The following is a 25,106-nucleotide window of genomic DNA, read 5'->3' on the forward strand; positions in this document are numbered from 1 at the left end:
AAGTCTTGAACTTGAAATAAAATGTTATTTGCTTTGACGGCAAGGTTTCGTTGGAAGGCAGCTGCGTTCTAGTATTACTGCCATCAATTTCCCATTGGCTACAATGTACCACGCACCCCACTCTGTAACCAAGGTCAGTTTATAGGTAACCTGTTAGAATCCTGCTAATAAAAGAAGTCTTCGTCACATGTGTTCGGGCTGGTTTCATAACGTCCCGTCACTTCATCTTGTACTCATCCGCAATAACTCGAGACACTATTGTACAGGTTACGAGTGTCAGCATTCACCACAACCGTCCGTACTGTACAGACACACTCTTGACACCTCTCAAAACTACTAATTTTGCACGTGACTCCAAAGCAAGAATCTAATATTCATTGTCTCGATACGAGACCATCTTTGACTATTGATAATCATCCATTCACATTAATTTCGCACTGACAGCGATTCTCCATCTGTCTAGTTCCCTCCTGTTTCTGGTCGTCGTCTACTTTCCATTAATAATAAGATTAGTAGTAAGATTAAAACCTATATACCGATAACTTTGTTAAGGTGCACACAAAAAACAGTAAAAAGGGTGGAGTGGTGAGCGGAAAAGACAGGCGTTCTGTCACCTTACCAATTAAGCTGGAGAAGAGTAATGAACACAAACGAAATTCTTATGCTTTTAACAACCGACATTCATAAATCCCTAAGAAAAATGAACACTTGTTAGCCATTTTCAAAGATTTAGCGAACGCATACCATAAGGGGCGATCAGAAGGTTTCCGTTTGAGGGTGTTGCCGGAACGTATATACAATGTAGCGTGACTCCGATGCGGATATACAGGGTGTTTCAAAAATGACCGGTATATTTGAAATGGCAATAAAAACTAAACGAGCAGCGATAGAAATACACCGTTTGTTGCAATATGCTTGGGACAACAGTACATTTTCAGGCAGACAAACTTTCGAAATTACAGTAGTTACAATTTTCAACAACAGATGGCGCTGCAAGTGATGTGAAAGATATAGAAGACAACGCAGTCTGTGGGTGCGCCATTCTGTACGTCGTCTTTCTGCTGTAAGCGTGTGCTGTTCACAACGTGCAAGTGTGCTGTAGACAACATGGTTTATTCCTTAGAACAGAGGATTTTTCTGGTGTTGGAATTCCACCGCCTAGAACACAGTGTTGTTGCAACAAGACGAAGTTTTCAACGGAGGTTTAATGTAACCAAAGGACCGAAATGCGATACAATAAAGGATCTGTTTGAAAACTTTCAACGGACTGGGAACGTGACAGATGAACGTGCTGGAAAGGTAGGGCGACCGCGTACGGCAACCACAGAGGGCAACGCGCAGCTAGTGCAGCAGGTGATCCAACAGCGGCCTCGGGTTTCCGTTCGCCGTGTTGCAGCTGCGGTCCAAATGACGCCTACGTCCACGTATCGTCTCATGCGCCAGAGTTTACACCTCTATCCATACAAAATTCAAACGCGGCAACCCCTCAGCGCCGCTACCATTGCTGCACGAGAGACATTCGCTAACGATATAGTGCACAGGATTGATGACGGCGATATGCATGTGGGCAGCATTTGGTTTACTGACGAAGCTTATTTTTACCTGGACGGCTTCGTCAATAAACAGAACTGGCGCATATGGGGAACCGAAAAGCCCCATGTTGCAGTCCCATCGTCCCTGCATCCTCAAAAAGTACTGGTCTGGGCCGCCATTTCTTCCAAAGGAATCATTGGCCCATTTTTCAGATCCGAAACGATTACTGCATCACGCTATCTGGACATTCTTCGTGCATTTGTGGCGGTACAAACTGCCTTAGACGACACTGCGAACACCTAGTGGTTTATGCAAGATGGTGCCCGGCCACATCGCACGGCCGACGTCTTTAATTTCCTGAATGAATATTTCGATGATCGTGTGATTGCTTCGGGCTATCCGAAACATACAGGAGGCGGCGTGGATTGGCCTCCCTATTCGCCAGACATGAACCCCTGTGACTTCTTTCTGTGGGGACACTTGAAAGACCAGGTGTACCGCCAGAATCCAGAAACAATTGAACAGCTGAAGCAGTACATCTCATCTGCATGTGAAGCCATTCCGCCAGACACGTTGTGAAAGGTTTCGGGTAATTTCATTCAGAGACTACGCCATATTATTGCTACGCATGGTGGATATGTGGAAAATATCGTACTATAGAGTTTCCCAGACCGCAGCGCCATCTGTTGTTGAAAATTGTAACTACTGTAATTTCGAAAGTTTGTCTGCCTGAAAATGTACTGTTGTCCCAAGCATATTGCAACAAACGGTGTATTTCTATCGCTGCTCGTTTAGTTTTTATTGCCGTTTCAAATATACCGGTCATTTTTGAAACACCCTGTATGAGCACTGAAATGTAGCCAAGGGATTAGTGTGGCGCCGGCTTTGGTAGCAGAGCGGTTCTAGGCACTACAGTCTGGAACCGCCCGACCGCTACGGTCGCCGGTTCGAATCCTGCCTCGGGCATGGATGTGTGTGATGTCCTTAGGTTAGTTACGTTTAAGTAGTTCTAAGTTGAGGGGACTGATGACCTCGGATGTTAAGTCCCATAGTGCTCAGAGCCGTTTGAACCATTAGTGTGGCGTTCGTGTCTTTCCGACGTGCTTCCGGTAAGTGCGGAAGCGTGAACTATGTAGATCTTGCCGGCCGCGGTGGTCTAGCGGTTCTAGGCGCTCAGTCCGGAACCGCGCGGCTGCTACGGTCGCAGGTTCGAATCCTGCCTCGGGCATGGATGTGTGTGATGTCATTAGGTTAGTTAGGTCTAAGTAGTTCTAAGTTCTAGGGGACTGATGACCACAGATGTTAAGTCCCATAGTGCTCAGAGCCATTTATGTAAATCTTATTACCAAATGCGTAGAAACAGGACTAACGTGCTGCTATTCTTTGCCGAAGGACAAACACCGGTAGACATCCATCGGAGAATGAAGAATATGTATGGGGTAGCATGGTTGTCGAAAATCATCGTTGTGGTATGGTGCGCCAAGGGGTGGCGGTGCTTCACGATAAAGCACGTCCCCACATCACAGATGTCATATCGATGGTTACGCGAGCCATTATCTCTCCTCACTCCGTTGTCACGTCTTTGGTCTCTTAAAAATGCCTTAAAGGGTCGTCGATTTCCATCGAACGTGGATGTGCAGCAGGCAGTCAAGGACTTCTTCACATCGTAGGACACGGTGTTTTACCAAACGTACATCTGCAACCTGGTGCGTCGGTGGGATAATTGGCTCAGTGCTCACGGCGATTTTGCCTGTATGACATTCGAACAGAAACTCTTTGATCGCCCCGCCATACCTGCACTGGACACTAGGAGAGGGCGCTGCAAGCGATTATCAAACGCGCAGCGCTGCGGACACACCAGAAACGCGTTATCGTCCGTGGAATGTTGCTAGTTACGCAGCAGTTGGGTCACCGCCAGAGCCAGTGACAACCTTTTTTTCCGTGGCATACGGAGCTCCGTCTGTGTCTGCAACATTGTTAGCATACCGCAACAGCATCTACGTTAACGTTTTGTGCAACTGAGCCGGCCGCGGTGGTCTAGCGGTTCTAGGCGCTCAGTCCGGAACCGCGCGACTGCTACGGTCGCAGGTTCGAATCCTGCCTCGGGCATGGATGTGTGTGATGTCCTTAGGTTAGTTAGGTTTAAGTAGTTCTAAGTTCTAGGGGACTAATGACCACAGATGTTACGTCCCATAGTACTCAGAGCCATTTGAACCCTTTTTTTTTTTTGTGCAACTGACGGAGTTTGAGCGAGGGCGTATTGTCAGCCCGCGGGAGGTCGGGTGGACGTACCGCAGGATTGCGCAGCACATGGGGCGTGGGATCTCCACAGAAGCAGAGGGTAAGGTGCACGTGCCCGTCAACCTGGGTCCGGACAGCGGCGACGCACAAGACCGTCGCATCCTTCAGAGTGCCGTACTGGACCGCACCGTCACTTCACAACTACTTAGGGACACCGTTGCCCCAGGGATATCAGCGAGAACCATTCGTAGCCATCTCCATGAAGCAGGGCTGCGGTTCCACGTACCGTTAGGGCGTCTTCCACTCGTGCCGCAACATTGTTCAGGCCGCCTCCAGTGGTGTCGCGACAGGCGTTTATGGAAGCACCAATGGAGACGTGTCGTCTTCAGTGATGAGAGTCGCTTCTGCCTCGGTGCCAGTGATGGTCGTACGCGTGTGTAGCATCGAGCAGGTGAGCGCCAAAATCAGGAGTGTATACGACAGAGGCACAAAGGGCCAACACCCGACATCATGGTGTACTTCTCTGGAGATTGTCGAGGGAAGATTCAAACCGTCATCGAACCCATCGTGCTGCCGTTCGTGGACCGGCAAGGTGATGTGCTTTCCCAACATGACAGTAAACGTCCACATGTATCCCGTGCCATCCAACGCGCTCTTGAAGGTGTACGTTAACTACCCTGGCCAGCGCGATCCCCGAATCTGTCCCCCTTTGAGCATGTTTGGGAATGGATGAAATACCTTCTTGCGCGGATGCACGGCCGGCACGAACTGTGGCCCAACTGAGGCACCAGGTGGAAACTGCATGGAAGGCCATTCCACAAAACTGCATTCCGCACCTCTATGATCGTCTCCGTGGGAGAATTACAGCCTGCATTGCAGCAAAAGGAGGGTATACACAGTACCAGCGCTGACATCGGGCACGCTCTGTTGACCGTACTCACGTGCTTATGGCTCTGTCTGTGCGATCGTGTGTTGTATATGTCTTCCAGAATGTGTCAATAAAATTTCGCCCTGCTGGAGCGACGGCAACGGCCTTGCCGCAGTGGGTACACCGGTTCCCGTGAGATCACCGAAGTTAAGCGCTGTCGGGCGTGGTCGGCACTTGGATGGGTGACCATCCAGGTGCCATGCGCTGTTGGCATTTTTCGGGGTGCACTCAGCCTCGTGATGCCAAATAAGGAGCTACTCGACCGAATAGTAGCGGCTTCGGTCAAGAATACCATCATAACGACCGGGCGAGCGGTGTGCTGACCCCACGGCCCTCCTATCCGCATCCTCCACTGAGGATGACACGGCGGTAGGATGGTCCCGGAAGGTCACTCGTGACCTGACGACGGAGTGCCTGCTGGAGCGACGAAATCGTGGAGTTCGTTTTCCATTTTCCAGGGGTGTATAATGAATCTCTACCGATATTAACACAAAAGCTGATTGACTATGGTCTGCCCAAAAGATTTGCTCAACATCTACAACAGTTATTATGGTACCGACAAATCATAATTAGGAATAGTCTACAAACAACTGGCCCGCGGATGACGAATACTGGCTTGCCGCAATAAAACTATTTTGTCTCATTTTCTGTTCAATATATACAGTGGGTATGTATATGATCCAGGGGATATAACATTAAGATGTTCCAATTAGCTGACGATCCGTGCATTTATGCAGCTGAAGAGACATTAAACCAGTGCATTTAGACATTAGGACATCTAATGGAGAATTTCCGGTTTGGGTATTAAGTAACTCATTTGAAATATCTCCTAGTAAGACTTCCATCTGCCTATTCACCAGACACGAATGTGCATGCTTGAAAAAAAAAGGCTCATATAAATTTCCAGTCAAGAAAATTGTCAAGTATTTAGGCTTGTAAATAGACCACAAACTGGCATTTAAGGTCCACATGTTTGAAGGGAACACAAAAACGCGAAAGGGCAATAAATATCCTATGAGCTGTTAGGAGTATTGCGTGGGGAGCAGACCCCTATTTGTCTGTCAGCATTTATCAAGCACTTACCCGCCCATACCTCAATATGCATACATCTGCTGTGGGTCTGCAAGTACTAGATGAAATCGACACAACAAACGTATTTTTATGGGAGAATGGTTCAAATGGCTCTGAGCACTATGGGACTTAACATCTATGGTCATCAGTCCCCTAGAACTTAGAACTACTTTAACCTAACGAACCTAAGGACAGCACACAACACCCAGTCATCACGAGGCAGAGAAAATCCCTGACCCCGCCGGGAATCGAACCCGGGCGTGGGAAGCGAGAACGCTACCGCACGACCACGAGGTGCGGACTTTTATGGGAGACATTAGAATAACCACTAAACCTAGACGGCATTATGTCGCATCCGAGTCCTTGTTAAAACGGAACCACTTTACGAGATCGTTGGGTGTGCAGAATATCCGGACGTTTCAAATGGTTCAAATGGCTCTGAGCACTATGGGACTTAACATCTGTGGTCATCAGTCCCCTAGAACTTAGAACTACTTAAACCTAACTAACCCAAGGACATCACACACATCCATGCCCGAGGCAGGATTCGAACCTGCGACCGTAGCAGTCGCGCGGTTCCGGACTGTATCCGGACGTTTACGATAGATTATTCTACCGGTCGCTATTAGATCAACAAGCTCCGACACATGTTCTAGGTTACTTTGAAGGAGAATAACTTCAGCATAGAGTGATGCGCACACAGCTCTACCGTGCCACAAATTTTATCATATATCCTTCAAACCAACCAAAGTAAACGATATGAATGATACCTATGATAACCCTGCGAAGCATGTCAAGACGACACAAGAACTCTTACGGCACAAAAAGGACGCCCAAATGCTTTATACAGATGGGGCCAAAATGCAAACGGCACCGAATGTTCATTCGTAGATCAGACAATACAAGCTTAGGGATGTCGTAAATTACCTGTGGAAATGTCTATCGTGATAGCAGAGCTAGTAGCCATTTTAGAGGCACTTAAGTACGCAGGAAGCGGCATTGAGGGCAAAATTATTACCTTAAACGATTCCCTGGCAGCATTCGTGATCTTGAAAGACCATATTACTCAGCGACACAACAACCTAGTCGCTTATGAAATGATACAGGACGTCAGTCGGCTATACAATCAGGAACTAGAAGACCTATTAATCTGGATCCATGACTACAGCGGCACACGCGGCAACGAAGAGCCCGACCAGCTGGCTGAACAAGGCGCAGCTTTAGGAACGCCATGTCGTCCGAAGTTACCACACACAGACCTTAAACGACGATGCGAATGAGGTGGAACGAGGAATGGAGAAGAAGAATCAATAACAAAGGGATACATTATAGAGCGATACACCTCCTTGGTGTATGAAGCACACAGTGTCAAGAACATTATATAACTATTGTTCGAATAAAATTCAGTCATGGTCGTTTAAAAAAAAAAAAACCACTTAAATTGCTTGGGACTGATCGACAACCCTCTTGTAGTTGTGGAGAAGAAGAAGATATGAACCATAAATATTATGACGTCCCGAAAAGACAGGCAGGACAGATTGAGTGCTATGGGGTACAAAGGCCTCCACTGGGAACAACAGACGTTAGGGTGTATAAACTCATATACAAAGCCCTCAAGGAATTATCAGACTCCGTATGACCAGCCACGGCAAATTCGAAATCCTGTCTGTAGGGCAAGTGCGTTCCTTTGTTCAGAAGAGACTAGCAACACGAGACCATACGTGAGTGCAGCCACTCGGAGGGAATCGCAATACCTGGCGGACAGACTACAAACACCCAATACGTCAGAAGACAAACCGGACACACAAAGTGTAGTCAATACGTACATGTTTTTAGTTGAAAAAGTAGTACATTTTTGTAGCTGAATAATTTAATTTACATTTTTGTACATAAATGAGCATACAAATTTTATAAAAACTCTACCTCTTTTGTATAAGTGGACATAGGTGTTGTACATATTTAATAGTCAAAACTAATAATTGGTACTAATATGTATATATTATTATTGGCTGTATGGTCATGAAACCAAAAGCCAATAAATTAAAAAACACGAAAGACGACTGTGCGACCATTATGCTGCCACCAACCTATATCTCTCGTAGGGATGATGAGAATGTGATAAGAGAGATTAGGGAGCGTACGGAGATATATAAACAGTTTTTTCCCTCGCTCGTCACACGAATGGAATAGGAAAGCAAATCGATAGTATTAGTATATTGTATCCCGTACATTGGCTTGTTGAGGATATATGTATATGTGGCATAAGAATCAGAACGTACGGTCCCCAAATGCGTGCGAATCCAGGCAACCGATGTGAATTGGTGCGGCTTGCGGCGTTCTCTTAGCGAACCATTTATCCACCTTAAGCAGCGGGCCGTTATTACTTTGGCCAGGCGACCGGCTGGCCTAAACGGCGCGCCGGCGGGATTTCTGCAAGCGGATCCGATTTCTGCCGCAACAGCTGCTCCGCCGCCGGCTTATTATTCATGATTCATGGGGGCGCATTTGACCTGCCAGCGTGCTGAAGCAGTGTGGCTTAGAGGTGCCTTCCTTGTGTCGTTTTTATCCCGTCGTGGTGAAGCGGAACCTAGGGTCGAAAACTCGATACAGGGGGACTTCAGAAAATAAGTTATTGAGAATTGTACTGCACTTCCAGTTTACAAAGATACGTGACACTATTTTCCAACATGTAATAACACTGTATCAACAGACGTTATTTTGATATTGTTTTATTAAGCTCCGTTCACAATGGCACCGACAACGGTCGTCAGACATTATCGCCAGGGGTCGCCCGATAACATAGGCCGACAGCGTGGTCATAGTGCATCCGATCTCGTTCGTCAGTTTTTGACAGGGTCAAGGAGGTTAGATTAGACTATATTTTATGTATGAAGTAGGTTAGATTTTAACCTCTTAGGGTCGGGTGGATACCACGGCACGTCTGTGCTTGGATGCGAGTGATGCATAGCCGCTTCAGTATTAAAGAGACGCCAAATGCATTTGAATGAGCCTTCCTGTCACGTAAAGAACGTGGCTAGTACTGTACACTCTGTCCTCAGTTATCAGAATAACCAGACAAATTTTACGAATATGTGAGATGACGGGAGTAACGTCCTGTCACATACTCGAGATAATTCGTGGTAACCTTGAACGTTATAGCAAGTTATAAAACTCTGTTCCGCTGTATTTATTTAAAGCTGTGCAGACGTACGTCAGTTAACCTTCAGTGACTTGTCATTTAGCACACGAGCGAAAGGCAAGCATGAAATGTAGCATAAGAAACTCTAAAAATCTAAAGCACTTTGAAGTGGAAATACATACCGTACACCACATTTGCAAACCACTCCATATTAACAGAATCTGTACCCTACTGGCATAAAACGCCAGTAAGCACTAATAATAATTTGTAGACAATTAATGACAATCTACCACAAAAAATATCCAGTACAGTAGCTATAGGCATTTAAGACACGCCCCTCTTTTCACTTGAACAAATTATTTCTCGAGGTTGTAATCTGTGCCTAAAATATGCAATAAAGATTTTGCCGGTTTGAAGTTTCGAATAAACCTGCGCTTTCAGTCCATAGATTCCGAACTCTAACACGATTATGATATTTTCATCCTCAGGATACCACAAACTCAGGCTTCATTTGTACTAAGCCTTGCCACGATTCGCGCGGCGCCCCCCGTCGGAGGCTCGAGTCCATCCTCGGTCATGGGTGTGTGTGTGTTGTCCATAGCGTAAGTTAGTTTAAGTTAGATTATGTAGTGTGTAAGCCTATGGACCGTTGACCTCAGCAGTTTGGTCCCATAGGAACTTACCACCACCACCACTAAACGTATCAGTTTCTCACGCTCGATATTTCGTGTGCGAGAACGTCGGTCAAACTGACCGAAGAAAACAAACTAATTTGAATTTCACGGATTGTCGTCCGAAGCCTGTACGTTCGAGAGACAAGATCGGCTATAGTGTGACCGCGCATGTAGTGGCGTACTGATTCCAAAACATCGGCCCTCTCCGGCCGATGTCGGTCGTCGACGGAATCCATCGATATCGGAGCCACTGTGACCGCAGCCTTAGGCAACCAGTTTCGAAGTTCCAATCACGTCATCTTCAGGCCTGTCGCATGAATGACACCAAGTATCACTCGTGCATGTGTAAGACAAGACACCAATATTCGTATCTGGTTCCATAGATATCATTAGCTCAGTTGTGGGAGATCGCCTGTGGTCTCCTCGTAGATATCCGAACTAAAGTTCGGATATGTACGAAACCAAATACGAACATTGGTGCCTTGAGAAGTGATTTCTCTCTTTGGTTTGGATATCTACGGAACGAGATAGGAATATTGGTGCCTTGTCTAATATGTGCGCGAGTGATAGTTGGTGTTATTCACGCGACAAGCTTGAATATGACTTTATTGGCACTTTTAAAGTTGTTGCCTAATAAAATAATACCAAAATAATGATTATTGGTACAGTATTATTACAATTCATCAACCAGCCACTGTCCCACGCTTCTGTCCCCAAGATGGATTTACATTTTTCAACATAGACACCAAGTCTTGACAAAGAACGGTCGTAACGCTTTGTGAGCGTCGTCGTCATGGAAAATGTGCGACTGCTACGAGTCAGTTCCTCGATTGTCTGAAAATTATTGTCTGTGGTCGACGTCGATGCCCTTCTTCCCGATCAGAACCACCCACGCCCTAGCGGTCTTAGGCAAACTGTTGGCATCGTTTTACTATGGCTGGAGGCGGTAACGCATTTGGTCCGTATACCACCATAATTTCACTGTGAATCTGTGTACAGTTTAGAGGTTTTGCCAGCAACAATCGTCCTGTCCGCTTACTTGAACTTTGGAGTGCGTTTACAGCTGCTGCTATACTGTGATGCAGAATCCCAGAACATGCACCACCCTTATTTGGCGAGGGTCGTAGCGTGGAACGACATGTGCACTAGTATCTTACTTTTTGAATCCCCTTCGTGTTTACGTAGGAGCGACGACACTTTGCTAGTAAGAAGTTTTTTATTCGTGAAAGCCATCGCGAGAAATATTTTGTCATAATCATTACCATATATGTGAACTTACGTGAACTGTTGTTTTTGACAGACAAATATAAAGCTGAATTTGTAGGGGAAAGGAAGGCCAGGCCGCTTTTGATTCCGTGCTAAATCGAATAATTCCCTTCATCTTGACAGTAACTTGTCGCCGATGGGATATAAACAGAACCCACACAAGAATGAAGTAACTGTTGAGAAAGGAAGGAGTATAATGCCCCATCGAGAGACTTCATTAGACAGTGGTTCATTAGATCAGTTGTGGGAGAGCGCCCGTGGTCTCGAAGGAAGCCTTCCGACGTTTGGCTTAAGTGATTTAGGAAACCAAGCGCGGACAACGTTGTTGCGGTGGTTGGTCAGGCAGCGGCTCGGTCTTTGCGGTTTCTACTAGCAAGACTGTGTTCCTCACGCTGAGTAGAGCTGCACTGACAGAATTAAAGACAGCTGCTCCTGATAGACGTGAGTCACAGTCCCACGCAAGGTGTATTTTTGAAAGCTTGACACTTGATCTGTGTGTAGATTCCAAGTTGCAAGGGAATTGTATACAGAAACCTTTAATCTGCATACGCTGTATAACTGCCATTGCATATTGTTAGGCGTTGCTGATCTTTATAAGGCAGTTGCAGAGGTTATTAGTCACTATGTACAACTGATGAAACGAACTTCATTTCTATCCTTTGTTTGCTGTTTTTACGAAGAGAGATAACTGTATTTCAATAAGGAAATGCTTTCTCCCACGCATATTTATTAATGTCCTGCCTTCAGACTACGCCCATTAAGGATGTAATGCGTCGTAGTTGCGGTGTACGGTAAATCCCACATACTGTACCCGCGTCCGGCCATCCTGATTTGGGTTTTCCGTGATTCCCCCTAAATCGCTTCGGGCAAATGCCGGGATGGTTCCTTTGAAGGGGCACGGCCGACTTCCTTCCCTAATCCGATAGGACCAATGACCTCGCTGTTTGTTCCTCACCCCCGAATCAGCCAACCAACATACTGTTGCTACCTCTCAGTCATTTAATCTGTTCAGCAGTATGTTTGCATCGCTGAAAGAGAATTATGTTGGAATCTAGCCGTGGAGAAAAAAAATATAAAAAAAATTCAGTTTCGAGAGACACTCTTTGCTAGGGAAATTTTCCGCTGTAACTGTAGCGCACTGCAGTTTTAACGTATTTCTTTTTTTTCTTTTTTTTTGCGATGGCGCCACGGGCGGTGCATCGCAGATGTTATCGCCTCTCTCGATACATGCTGGCGCTGATATCATTGCGTCAAAATAGCATACGCAAAAAAGGAAAACGAGCGGCCGACTGTTCGTTTACCGCATGCGCGTCGGAATGTTGGTAATTCGGTCAATTGGTGTTAAGCTTAAATAACTTACCTCAATTTGGTATTCAGGACGAAGCGTGTAACGAGCATCACTATCCGCTAGCAGTGACAGCTGGAAGCTACAGCTTTCCCCACGGGGCTCTCTCGGAGTATATTTTATACCCAGCGCTGCCTCATCGTTCACAAAAATGCATAGCACCAGCACACGCTCTGCAGCTGAGGGGCTCGTACTTCAAAGTGCACTGAGCTGAGAACTGCGGGCTGAAATGTTCTCTTACTATCGATTACCTATGCAGAGTTACTTTTCTGTCCAAAGAAAAAGAGTTGACATAGGTAGTATTTGTGAGCCATTTACATATTGAGATTTAATTTTTTTCCCTCTCGGCTAAGTGTACGCATTGTTGTTGGAGGTATTTTATCCCTTTCGAATTTCATCTTAGTGTCGGACAAGGACTCGAACCCACACAGCTACCTTTCCCAGGTGATGCTTTTCACGTACGTTTCATATACCGACTCAAAATTACAAACTGTCACTGGCTCCACTCCATTCCACCGAAATTTCACAGTGGCTCCCCTGCGACGTTGCTGGACTAGGTCCCAGAGAAAAACGAATACAGCGGATAGTTCAACTTTACCGTCGCCTCAAGCTTGCAGCTGAGGGGACGATTATTTTACCCTCAGCACAGTATACGCTACGTTGATAGTTTCTACAAATTAAAACTATTATCCGCTTGTAATCTGTTAGTAGTTTACATTAAACTCGTGAAGAAATTTACGCATGTTAGCACTGTCACCAGTACTTTTTATAGCTAATCGAACTCATGGTGACCTGTCGAAGCCGACTACGCAGGCCACTGCTGTGTTCGGCAAGGATGAATTGGAGATGAGATGGAGAAAAATTTCGTCAGCAGACCATGGCGCAGATTCTGATTCTCTCATTTCGGGGCAATTCCGTGGGGTAATGTGTCTCACGCTCCAAACCTGTAAGTGATATGACTGTCTGACGAGTGAGTTTCAGAGAGGCAGCCACATTTACAGATGCAAGGGAAGCGATGGAGGGACACTGTCTATCATCTTCCCCCTCCCTCTCTGTCCATCATCATTAGCAACAACAATGCACTGTACACGCACTTACCGCAAATTTCACACGAACTCGTTATACTTACGACATATTTCGCGAGAAGTTTTGGCAGTGAGATCGGTCAATAAAATCGTATCCAATTAAGACGAAAGCCACACATCGGAATCTTCCAATCAACATCTGCAGTTTACCGAGCTCATATTAAGTTAACTAAATGTGCTCTCTCTTGTGATATTCTCGTTTAGGAATATAATTTGTGATTATCGTATGGAATTTTCCAACTCATTGTTTCCAGATTTCGACTATGGTTAAATAACATAATTTGTTAACTGGACAAAAACACTAAAAAAAAGACTATAGGAGTAGATATTCAGCAGAACCGGCGAAGACACCATTACACGAGTGCATAGTGAAAATCTGGAACGAAGAAGAACATTGGACTACAGCTATAATTGGACTATAGCCATAATCCATCCATTGCACAAAAAAGGAGATAAATCAAATAGGGACAACAATCGAGAAATTTCCCTTTTGGATATAACATACAAAGTCATGTCAATCATTCTGTTCAATCGTTGTATAGATCAATTTGAGCTGGAACTAGGAGAATACCAAGATGAGGATTTCTACCCTGGGTTAGCTTCCCAGAACAGGTAATCACTTTGAATTTGGTAATGGATTACTACAAAAGAAAACAAAAACAAGTCATAATCTTTGCAGACTTCAAAAAATCTTATTGTTGTATCCACTAATTTACAGTGATGAATATACTAAGGAATTTCGGTCTCTATCCCAAATTAATAAAAATGATAAACTAGCAAACACCAAATCCAAACTAAAGTTCAGAGGAGAAATATCTGAGCCATTTACGATCAAAACGGGGTTAAGACAGGGAGATGGTTTATCGCCTTTACTTTTCAACTGTGCACTCGAATACGTGATGAGAGAACGGTACAAGGAAAATCCTAAAAACTTAAGAACTGGAACCAAGAAAGACCAAATAAACTTAAATTGCTTGAGATTCGCAGAGAACTTTGCGTTACTGGCTGGTAACATTCAAGAAGCCAGAAATCAAGTAACAATCCTACAAAATAAAGAACAAAAAATAGGACTCCAGATATCGTTCGAAAAGACTGATATAATGGTAGCAGATCCACTAGTAATCAACCACATTAACAGTAAATATCACGAAAATAAAAACAGTGAAATCATTTAAATACCTAGGAGAAATTTCAACATACAGTTTGGAAGAGAAACCTACATGGCAAGTAAGAATTAACAAAATTATAACGGCTCAGAAATTAATATGGTCCACATAAAATAAAAACTGTCTATCAATCAAAACTAAATTAAAACATTACAAGACGATGACGATAGTTCAATCAGGGGTGACATACGGAAGTGAAACTCTTTCCAGGGCTGGGGCCCATTACAGGTACTGTACGGAAAAAGGATCTCTCTCTCTCTCTCTCTCTCTGTCTCTCTTTTTTTTTTTTTTTTTTTTTTGTCACATTATGACAACTCTAGAAATCAGAGAAAAGTTTTAGAGAAACTTCAGAACATGAAGGAACAAGTAGGATGGATAAGGAAATCAGGGAGGATACGAAAGAGCTAGAATTAACCCTGGGCGATTTGTAAAACAAAACAGAAAATTTAAAGAAACCGAAAAACATAAAAATAAGATTTAAACCAAAAATAGACCAACGACAAGGAATTAAATGAGTATTTACAATGAGGTACGACAAAAAAGATCGGAACGAATGGAAAGATACTGGGTAATTCGGGAAGAAAACCTGTCCAAGAAGCTGACGAGAAAATTATTCACTGCAGTGGTCGAATGAGACCGTAAAAGCAGAAGAAGAAGAAGAAGAAGAAGAAAAGCAAAATAGCGACACTTTGCTTTCCGTTAAACTTCTGCGATCAACTGTTACTGTCTATTGCCGTTACGCCAAGACCATGCTAATTGTGATTATCCGTTTATTTGTGATTTATGACATAGCACTGACTAAAATACGCCATTTATTTGTGATACCCATTAACTTAAGCTGCCTGATGGCTTCTGCATTGTCGGTATCTGTATTTTTCATTATCATTCATGAAGAAATAATGAGAGATGGCAAGGATCAAGATGATCTGGTCTGGTAGCCCTTCGTCCATCCCCAGCTTTAATGTATCTGCCATTTGCATATTTTTCTGTCTACTTCTGTAAAGGTTTGAAATTAGGATTTAACATCCCATCGACGACGATGTCATCAGACACGTATCACAAGCTCGATTTGTACAAGAATTAGGCAGTAAATAGTTAGTCGCCCTTTGAAATGAATTGTGCTGGCATTCGTCTCAAGTGATTCAAGAAAACAACGGAGCACTTAAATAAGTATGTCAAAAAAATGGTTCAAATGGCTCTGAGCACTATGGGACTTAACATCTGTGGTCATCAGTCCCCTACAACTTAGAACTACTTAAACCTAACTAACCTAAGGACATCACACACATCCATGTCAGAGGCAGGATTCGAACCTGCGACTGTAGCAGTCGCGCGGTTCCGGACTGAGCGCCTAGAACCGCTCGGACACCGCGGCCGGCAATAAGTATGTCCGGAGGGGGATTTGAACTCCGTTGGCTTGAATGCGAATCTAGCGCCACCTCACTCAGTGTTTTCGCTGAAACTCTGCTGGTTTATTTTACAACTGTCGGAGCTGGCTACTACGACTATTTTTCTCATCTGGAATTCGAGGATTTAAGTTGAGAGGCCTAAGTTCTCTTTATCTGCCGTTCGTGTTGTTATTCAGACCTAAACCGTTCTTCTGGTAATATCTATCACTCTTATCCTCCTTAATAAATATTTCATTTCATAATACATTTCAGGATTACCGGTTGGAAAGCATATTGCTAGATGAATGACGTACTATTTTATGGAAAATAATTACCTTTACTTTTTTCAAAAACTTACCTCTTGTTGCTCAGGCAGCTGTTTGTTCCTGTCTCTGGATATGATGATTAGTGTGTGATCGTCTTTATCTGAGATCTTCCAATTACCACGTCTGTAGTCTTAAAATACTATACATCACACCCATAACACATCATTATCACCTTTTCTCCCTAGGAGTCTCGTAATGTTCATCTGAGTAGTAGATTCAAAGCAAACTGCATGCAATACCCATAATATGAATGCGTGGCACACATTTTTACTCGTCGCCGTTATTCCGCCCGAAGTCACGGTGCAGCCGACATCGATAATCCCTTTCCTTTCCTTTCCTCTCCTTTTCTTTCTTCCCCCTCCACCTTCAGTTTACATCTAATACCGATTGTTTGCAATTTTTCTTCGAAAGGTTGTACAATTTTCTGCACCGCACCAGAGGATGTCTTGTAAGAATGCTAATGGATGAGGAAGAATTTTTATAGCAAAACAAACCGTACTATATTCTGTGCTGATTCCAGAGAATTTTATAGAATTCTTAATGATAGAATAATACTAGCAGGACATCTTTCATTGATACTGAGAAGTATATTTCTCTCTTTGCCATGAATTTAGTGTTCCTCAATGTAAATGATATGCCTGTATGTATCATACCGTCTAATTTTCTGCGATGTTTCTGTTATAATTACAACACTGCGACCAGCGTCCGCGGTGACGATTGACGGAATGTAGTTCATTTCTCTACTGCATCCCAAATGAGCTCCACTGAATACTGTAACTATTCCAAGACCTCATTGACAAGTCTGTGCGATGAATTCTTTAAAGAATTCATGTAGCAGATAAGCTCGATACAGAGTTTCGTCGGTGGAGAGGTACTCTTCTTCAGTTACACCTCCAAGAAGCCGCAAATGTGGATGCAGCTCAAGCATGTAACGTCTATTTTTTTGATTAGCGACGAAGTTGCAGTCCATCTATCGTCCATCTGAAATGTCGCTTCCCCACGCCAAGACCTCATCACCACCAAACTGCCCTCCTTCCACAATTTTCTTATGATTGTGGTAGTTGGCCCAACTCGGCGTTGCTGATTCCACAATAAACTGACTTTCTTTACACTCCCGTGGGCAGAACACAGTCCACCGGAGGTCTAGCCGTACTGACTTAAGCAGACATGTGATGAATTGCGTATTTTATTCTTTTTCCTACAGCATGTCTTATTTGAGATAGTGTTTTCTGTGATACAGGTATGTCACTTTTATGGCAGTGTCTTGTTTTCTTTCTCGAGATACTACCATCTCCTCACAACCAAAGTGAAAACGCAATTGAGCCATTGTACATTTTATGTATTACTTTTCTTTATTTTCGTATGTAGTTCGCGCAATTTTGGTTTTTGGTGAAACTGTGACGGTTATTTACAGTGAGTTTTCAGTTTTCCTTAAATCATTTCAGCGAAGTGCTCGTGTGGTTCCTTTGTGCTGGCGGCAGTTGATTCTCTTCCCCGGCTGTCCACACGCACTAAATTTTCCTGTAGATGTTTGTAGACTGGCCTTCATTATCCCCCACGTATATGTGCGGATGTGCGGGAATGTGCTTTTCCGGCAGTTAATACACATTTTCAAAGAAGTAACACGACGCATGTGGTCGTAATAAAGCACTTTTGTCAGTTGGGTGCGCAGCAGCAGATTCCTTATAGCGAGCCTCAGGTTCTCTGGCATACGGCAGCGAGGTCGATACCCTGCGATGTGCGCTATCAACGACTCCTCTGGCGGCCGGTAAGAGGCATCTGCGCGCTAACGTCGAGCCGGAGATAAAACTCTGCCTCTGGGCCACTGCAAGGCACTTTGAATAGTGCTGCACTGAAGTGTCTACCTCGCTTGCGCCGTACGTTTGCGACCTGGCTGTTTGCCGGGGTTCAACTGGGCTACATTTTTGGATTGCCGTTGGATGGATTATTGACGGACTTGCTGGGCCCTGGACTATTTGAATTATTCTCTTGTCGTGTTTTAGAATTTACGAAGATCTGATGCTGACTGGAATTGTGAACTTTCAAGTATTTACCGAGTATCCAAATTTTCTGTCTCATAAAGAGCGTGTTGCACCGTAGCTGGTGTAATATTGGAGACGAGGATTCGAACTTCGCATGTGTGTAGAGCATCAGACTTAATTTCAGTGATCGTGGACCATAAATTCATGAAACTGTGGCAGTAACAGCGGAAACTTCAAATGCAGTACCAGGCACGACAAGAACAACTACATAAGCAATCTCTGGATCAACAGCTTATACTACAGCAGCTCATCAGGCCAGAACAAGCATCCATCACCACCATACGCATCATTTCATAGAGAAGATGAAGACTGGGATTCACACTATAGAAGTCTGCAGCTCCACTTCCAGGCCAGTAGCATAAATGACTTTGCTAAACAGAGGATTTTCTACTATCTATTAACCCCTTAATACGTTATCTTCTACAAAAATTACTTCCTCTCGATAAATTTGTGTGTTCAGATTTGTCTGAAATCCATAGTTACCTCTCTAAGCATTACGATCTGCGAATATATGATGTAGCAGCTAGGCTCCCATTTGCTCGTTGTCACGAGAAGTCGCATCGGTCTATACAGCTTGAGCAACCGATCTCAAAGGGCTGACCCGCAAGTGTCGAGTATTGTGTGGAAATCAAAATTATAAATAATCCTAAGGTGAAACCTTCGAATCTTTTCTGGCATTTAAAACTTTGCGCTTGACCAGGACTCAAACCTTTCACGAGCAAGTGCTCTACAGATCTATCCAAGCACAGCTCACGACCCGCCGTCATAGCTTTACTCCTGCCGGTACCTTATCTCGTACCTTCCAAACTTCACAGGATTTCTCCAGCATACCTCGCGAGACCAACAAGGACTAGCAGGAAACAGGCTTATGTTGTATTATTAGTCGTGATGCAATAATTACCAAATAAAGATTTTGCACAGCCAATGACGTTAACACATCGCACTCTCAAAGAAGTGTTGACAAAAGCAAAAACTTTTAAAATGTTAGCTGCAGTACAGTACTATCTTGAGGAAAGAAGCGAATCTCCTGTAAAACCGCTTAAAATAACGAATGCACCATAACAAAATTTTGATCGAAGGGAGGTAAATTGTGTGAAATATTGTTCCACTTGACTCCACAGTAAGTGTGATCGGAACTTACCAAGCTTACCGTCGTCATCCGACTTGGGATTCACGCCCCTACGTCCACTTTGGTACAAATGCCAAGCAGGAAATCGGCAGTGGCACGTATTTGGCTCAGCCTGCATGTAGTCACTGTACCGCCCAACCTCGCTACGACAGCAGCAGGAAGTGTATACAGGTATCCAAATTGGTTTGCTAAACGTAGGCGCACTGGGTGGCCTTAGAGGGAAAGACTTTCCCAGTGATGTGTTGACCTCTTGAGGTGCTAGCCGTTCTGCCAGTTATCAGAGTCGTCCGTGCACAGTATTTTAACAGTGTTACTCGATATGTACGTTAAGTGCTGAGACTGCTAGTCCAGTGGAACAGGTTCGGTATTTATACTAGGAGCAGCCAAGAACTGTGCATGTTTGCATTGCTTTCGCTCGTGTGTGAAGTTCTGTCGCCTGCCTGCACGCCTCCCCCACTATTAGAGCATGTCGTCTGAGTGGGAAGAGGGGGAAAACTGCAAACACATTGAATTTAGATGACAAGGAACACTGAACGTTTTGCATGCTGCTTGGCTTCATACTGCATAATAACATAGGCCAAAAAACAAAAAATTGTCAGTATTATTTAATTATATTCGTCGCACTCGAGACACAATAAAATTTATATCTGGTACAGACTGTCTACATACAGAAAGAGAACTACGAAGATTTTTGTCGCTCGTGTTGCTATGTAATCATAACTCAATTAGTTTCGTAATCGAAAAAAGCCTTTCATGCACATATGTTGATTCAAACATTGTATCGTGTTTACAGTCACATTACGGAGACGTAGAAATTCTTCCCGTGGCAAAACAGGATAGAACTCCTGGACAGTTTTATTGTAAAAGAACTTCTCTTTTAAACGGGAATTGCACTGCAGATCAATCGTTTCCATCTGCGCATGTAGAAGAGCGCTTTCAGCTGAACAGGCAAACAGTGTTGAAAACAGCTCAAAAGCAGATCTAAGACTGACAGTATTCTCATAACATTTAGATAACTATTCCTGTAATTCTTTCAACACCAGAATGAATTCTTCAAAACTGGCGTTTTCCGTAACGCCAGAGAGCTCAGGGAAATTGACGGTGTTTTTGTTAGAATTTGTCGCTTCCACAATGCGATTTTCTCTTTAAGTGCACCTCACCAAATCAGAAATAAGTTGTTTCTCACGTTGGAACTGCTGTGGGTAGTATGCAGTCAAATCCATTTAAAGTGAGAGGTTTGCAATCCATTCTGGATATTTGAATCCTCGTTTCTGCTTTCCTTTTTTCTTCAGAAACTCGACGTTATTTGCAGTAATACATAACGTCTCCTATTCTATGTTGAATACCATCAAGAACAGTAATAATGCGTGCGACTTAAGAAAATTTACTATTCGTACCACCAATTCCATCATATGCTTCATTCCTGTTAATTTGCCACAAAGTGCTTCTTGATGTACAGAACAATGAATCCCGTACAAATCATCTGTTGATCGTTTAATTTTTTGCTCTTTCATCGTCAGCTAAGTCTATACATTGTTTCTGCATGGCGTTATAACTCCATTTAGCAGATGCGCAGTACCCGTCGATTATGCGACGGCAAAAGTGATGTTTAGAATTGAAACGTTTCTCTTCTGAGATTCCCATTCCTTTTTAAAGGTTGGGACGATAGATCACTAGACTACCTTTTTTTGTGCAAACACTCTCTGGACCTACGAACTTTCTTTATACCACGAATAAATAGCGAAGAATAAACAGCGCTGACACCATGATTCTGCGGAACTGAAAAAAGTCACGCTGACCGCAAAATACCGAACCAAATGCTGGAAGAAACAGTATCGCTGATAAAAAAAATGTCGCAATTGAATGAGCAGGTCCGAGAAGGACCGAGCAAAGCCAAGTCGTGCCGAGACATGACAGCCGGCACGTGTGCAGCACATCGTGCATGCGTCACGTTTTGCAAGCCGTGGCCGGCCTTGGTCACAAAGACGAGATCTCTACAATCGAACATTTCCAGTAACGAGTGGCTGGCGCTCAGGAAACCAGCAGACAGAGCGAATTCCACAGTCATTATGCAGAAGACTGATTGTGATGAGAATGTCCGTCAATTTATGGAGGACACACCATACAGACAGCTAGAAAGTGATCCCACGAACAAGGTGGACAAGAAGACCAGGGCTCTTTTGAAGACAACAGACATGCCTGAAAATGACATCAAAAAACTACGATAAAGACTGCCACTTCCATCTAAACTATATAGCCGGCCTAAAGTACACAAATAGGATTGCCACTACGTCCAATTTCAGCAACACTGGTGCATCAACGTACCGAGAGCTAAGTATGTGAAGAAAGTGCTGTGCTCATATGTGGAGAAGTGTATCCACCACATTCGCAACTCAGAGTAGTTCATACAATGTCTCAAGCAACTCCATATCCCAGAATCTGATGTAATTGTTAGTTTTTATGTGATCTGCCTGTTTACCAAGGTACCGCTGAGAGACTCACTGGAACTGCTTGCAGAGAAATCTGACAAAGCTCTTGATGGGCCTGTTCAGGCATATACTGACTTCTATATATTTTCTGTATGTGGGCCAATATTACGAGAAGACAGAAGAAACAGCCATGGCAGCCTCCTGTCTCCAGTGGCTGCCTATCTGTTCGTGGAGAAATATGAGGAGGAAGCATTATAGATGGCTAGATAGAAACCCACATGCTTCTTCAGGTATGTGGATGATACCTTTGTGATCTGGCCTCACATTGGGGAAATGCTCAATATGTTTTTCGAACGTCTCAACTCACGCCACCCAAATATGAAGTTCATCATGGAACTGGAGAAGGATAGTTAGCTGCTATTTCTGGATGTGATGGTCAAAAGGAGAGCAGTGGGTCGTTTGGTTACAGGGTGTATCATATACCAACACACACCCATTACCTGCAGCTACCAGTGTTATCGCCCGCATCTCGTGGTCGTGCGGTAGCGTTCTCGCTTCCCACGCCCGGGTTCCCGGGTTCGATTCCCGGCGAGGTCGGGGATTTTCTCTGCCTCGTGATGGCTGGGTGTTGTGTGCTGTCCTTAGGTTAGTTAGGTTTAAGTAGTTCTAAGTTCTAGGGGACTTATGACCACAGCAGTTGAGTCCCATAGTGCTCAGAGCCATTTGAACCATTTTTGAACCAGTGTTATCATACAGTGGAGAAGAATGGAGTTCTAAAGACTTAGGTCCACAGGGCAAACACGGCTGTCGTACGAATATAGTTTGACATCATAAATGGAGCATATACGTTAAGTTTTCTGCAAAAATGAATACACAGTCAAACAGATTCAAAAGGCCATCCAGTGAGCCATTCTCCAGATGATAGAGAAGACAAGCAAGATGAAGCATACCTCCCATCTGTGAGATCTACTTCTGCCAATATCCACAGGATTCTCTAGAAGCATAACATTAAGGTTCAAATGGCTCTGAGCACTATGGGACTTAACTTCTGAGGTCATCAGTCCCCTAGAACTTAGAACTACTTAAACCTAACTAACCTAAGGACATCACACACATCCATGCCCGAGGCAGGATTCGAACCTGCGACCGTAGCAGTCGCGCGGTTCCAGACTGTAGCATTGCGGTATAGCCCCATATCCGAATTAGGTCGTCTTACGCAACAAGACACCCTCACACCCGTGCTACAAAAACCAAGTAGCTCAGCTATCTGGTTACTTCCTATTTGTGGTGACTTTAAATCAAATATAAATTCACAATTAGAACTTTGCGTCTGTCCCATTCCAGGGCAATAAGAGCTCCTCTCAAGATTGTCAGTGGACAATAATTCTCCAAAATTGATCTACCCGAAGCCAGCTCATGGTTATCGACGCTCCGACGCTCCGATTGGATTTTACAGATACAACAGGTCTCCTGTCGGAATTGCTGATGCACGACCAATTTTCCAAAGTCTTTTGGAGTATTGAATTCAGTACGTTCTCGATCACAGTCAGTTATCTGGACAAGATGTTAGTAAGTGGTGCTACAAGAAAACAATATCTTACATCTGCTGTTCCAGACATTAAAACAAAATGGATTAAAGTGCAACCTTCAAAACCGCAAATTCTGTCAAGAGCATGTGGACTCAGCAACATGTGGAAGTCATAGAAAAATCGAAGTGCCTATGAATTATTAAAAACATCTTCAGTTATTTCGCGGCCAAAGAAATTATTATGCAAAATTTATACGAAATGCCACCCAGATCGCCAGTCCCCTTAATAATCCACGCAAGGAAAGTGCAAAACGCGAATGGTCACCGCTGTTTTGGGAGGCTTTTTACAAGTTAAAACGTTGTCTAAAGTTCACTACATGTATGGCGACCTATGACTCATCAAAATGTCTTCTCCTGGCCACTGATATGTCGTACCGCGACAGAGGGGGCCATTCTTTCTCACAAAAACGATTATGAGTATGAACAACTCCTCACATTCATTTCTGAATTGCTGCTTCAACCGAGACGAGTTACTTACAGATCGAAAAAGAAGCACTGGGTATCACGTTTGGCATCCAGAAATTTCATACGTTATATATGTGACATAATTTCACCTCACAACGGACCATAAGTCATTGACTTCTGTGCTCGGTCCTCATAACCGCCTTCCAGTCAAAACGGCACAATGCCTACAACGCCGCGTCCTCTTCCTCAGCCATTATAATTATTGAACGCACTATTGGTCGACAGCACAACATTGTAACGTCGATGCCCTACACAGACCACGTATAGGACCAGATCCCACATTTGACTTTCGGGAAATACTGCGCTTCCAAATAGACTCCTTACAAAACCGCATACAAGAGTTTCTTGTCACTGCATCCTAATTGCGAAGGACACAGCTAAGGATCTTAACCTCAAACACGATGTGAAATACATTTTCCAAGGTTGGCCGGACCGCCTCCTATCCCATTCCCTTCCAGAACTCGGCAAATATTTTTCCAAAAAGAAACAGGATCCAGATGGTACATGGAGTACTGATGCCGACATCAGACGATGACTACTGACGGTAGTCACCTCGACACCACTGCATCCCTGTGGCATACCTTCTGCACGATGACCACTGGAGGATGATACGCATGAAGGCGCTCACAAGACAGAATGGCTTCAAAAAATGGCTCTGAGCACTATGGGACTCAACATCTTAGGTCATAAGTCCCCTAGAACTTAGAACTACTTAAACCTAACTAACCTAAGGACATCACACACACCCATGCCCGAGGCGGGATTCGAACCCGCGACCGTAGCAGTCCCGCGGCTCCGGACTGCAGCGCCAGAACCGCTAGACCACCGCGGCCGGCGACAGAATGTGAACTGACCGGCGTTACACGGGACTTCAAGAGGACAGCCCGCTCCTGACATCCTGACAGGCCTGTGCGTCAACCCAGTCAGCACTCCCCCCTCCCCCCCCCCCCCCCCCAACGGTTCCATGCCTGGTCAACGCCGTAGCGCCTATGGGAGCGCGTCTGTGTGTACCTCGCCAGCCCTTCCCTTAGAGAGATGTGGCTCTTCGTCATAGACTCATTTTCCACGTTTTCTTACATACTTTGAATATCAAATGTAGCAACAAGGGAGATAACAAGGACCTTGCAGATAATATCCACCTTTAAAGGGCCCCTGTAAACAAACATTTAGAACAATGGCCTTCAGTTACCATCCAGTATGTTTCAGGATGTTTCCTCTCGGAATGCTATAAAGGACTGTTCCACCCAAACTCCAGTGGTGAAGCCAGTGGTTCGTCCGCATCGTTAAGGTG

At 44.3% G+C, this 25,106-nt stretch overlaps 1 protein-coding gene and 1 pseudogene across 1 annotated transcript in view; both read left to right on the plus strand.

The window, feature by feature from the left end:
• Positions 1 to 25,106, plus strand: part of LOC126248111 (dystrophin-like) — a gene marked incomplete at its 5' end in the record, with an annotated part of 304,077 nt that overhangs the window by 99,352 nt on the left and 179,619 nt on the right. The gene's annotated exons all lie outside the window — the stretch shown is intronic.
• On the plus strand, positions 4,799 to 4,915 carry LOC126250270 (5S ribosomal RNA; annotated as a pseudogene).

The sequence above is a fragment of the Schistocerca nitens genome, chromosome 3 (assembly GCF_023898315.1).
Source record: "Schistocerca nitens isolate TAMUIC-IGC-003100 chromosome 3, iqSchNite1.1, whole genome shotgun sequence".
In the NCBI taxonomy this organism is placed as follows: domain Eukaryota; kingdom Metazoa; phylum Arthropoda; class Insecta; order Orthoptera; family Acrididae; genus Schistocerca; species Schistocerca nitens.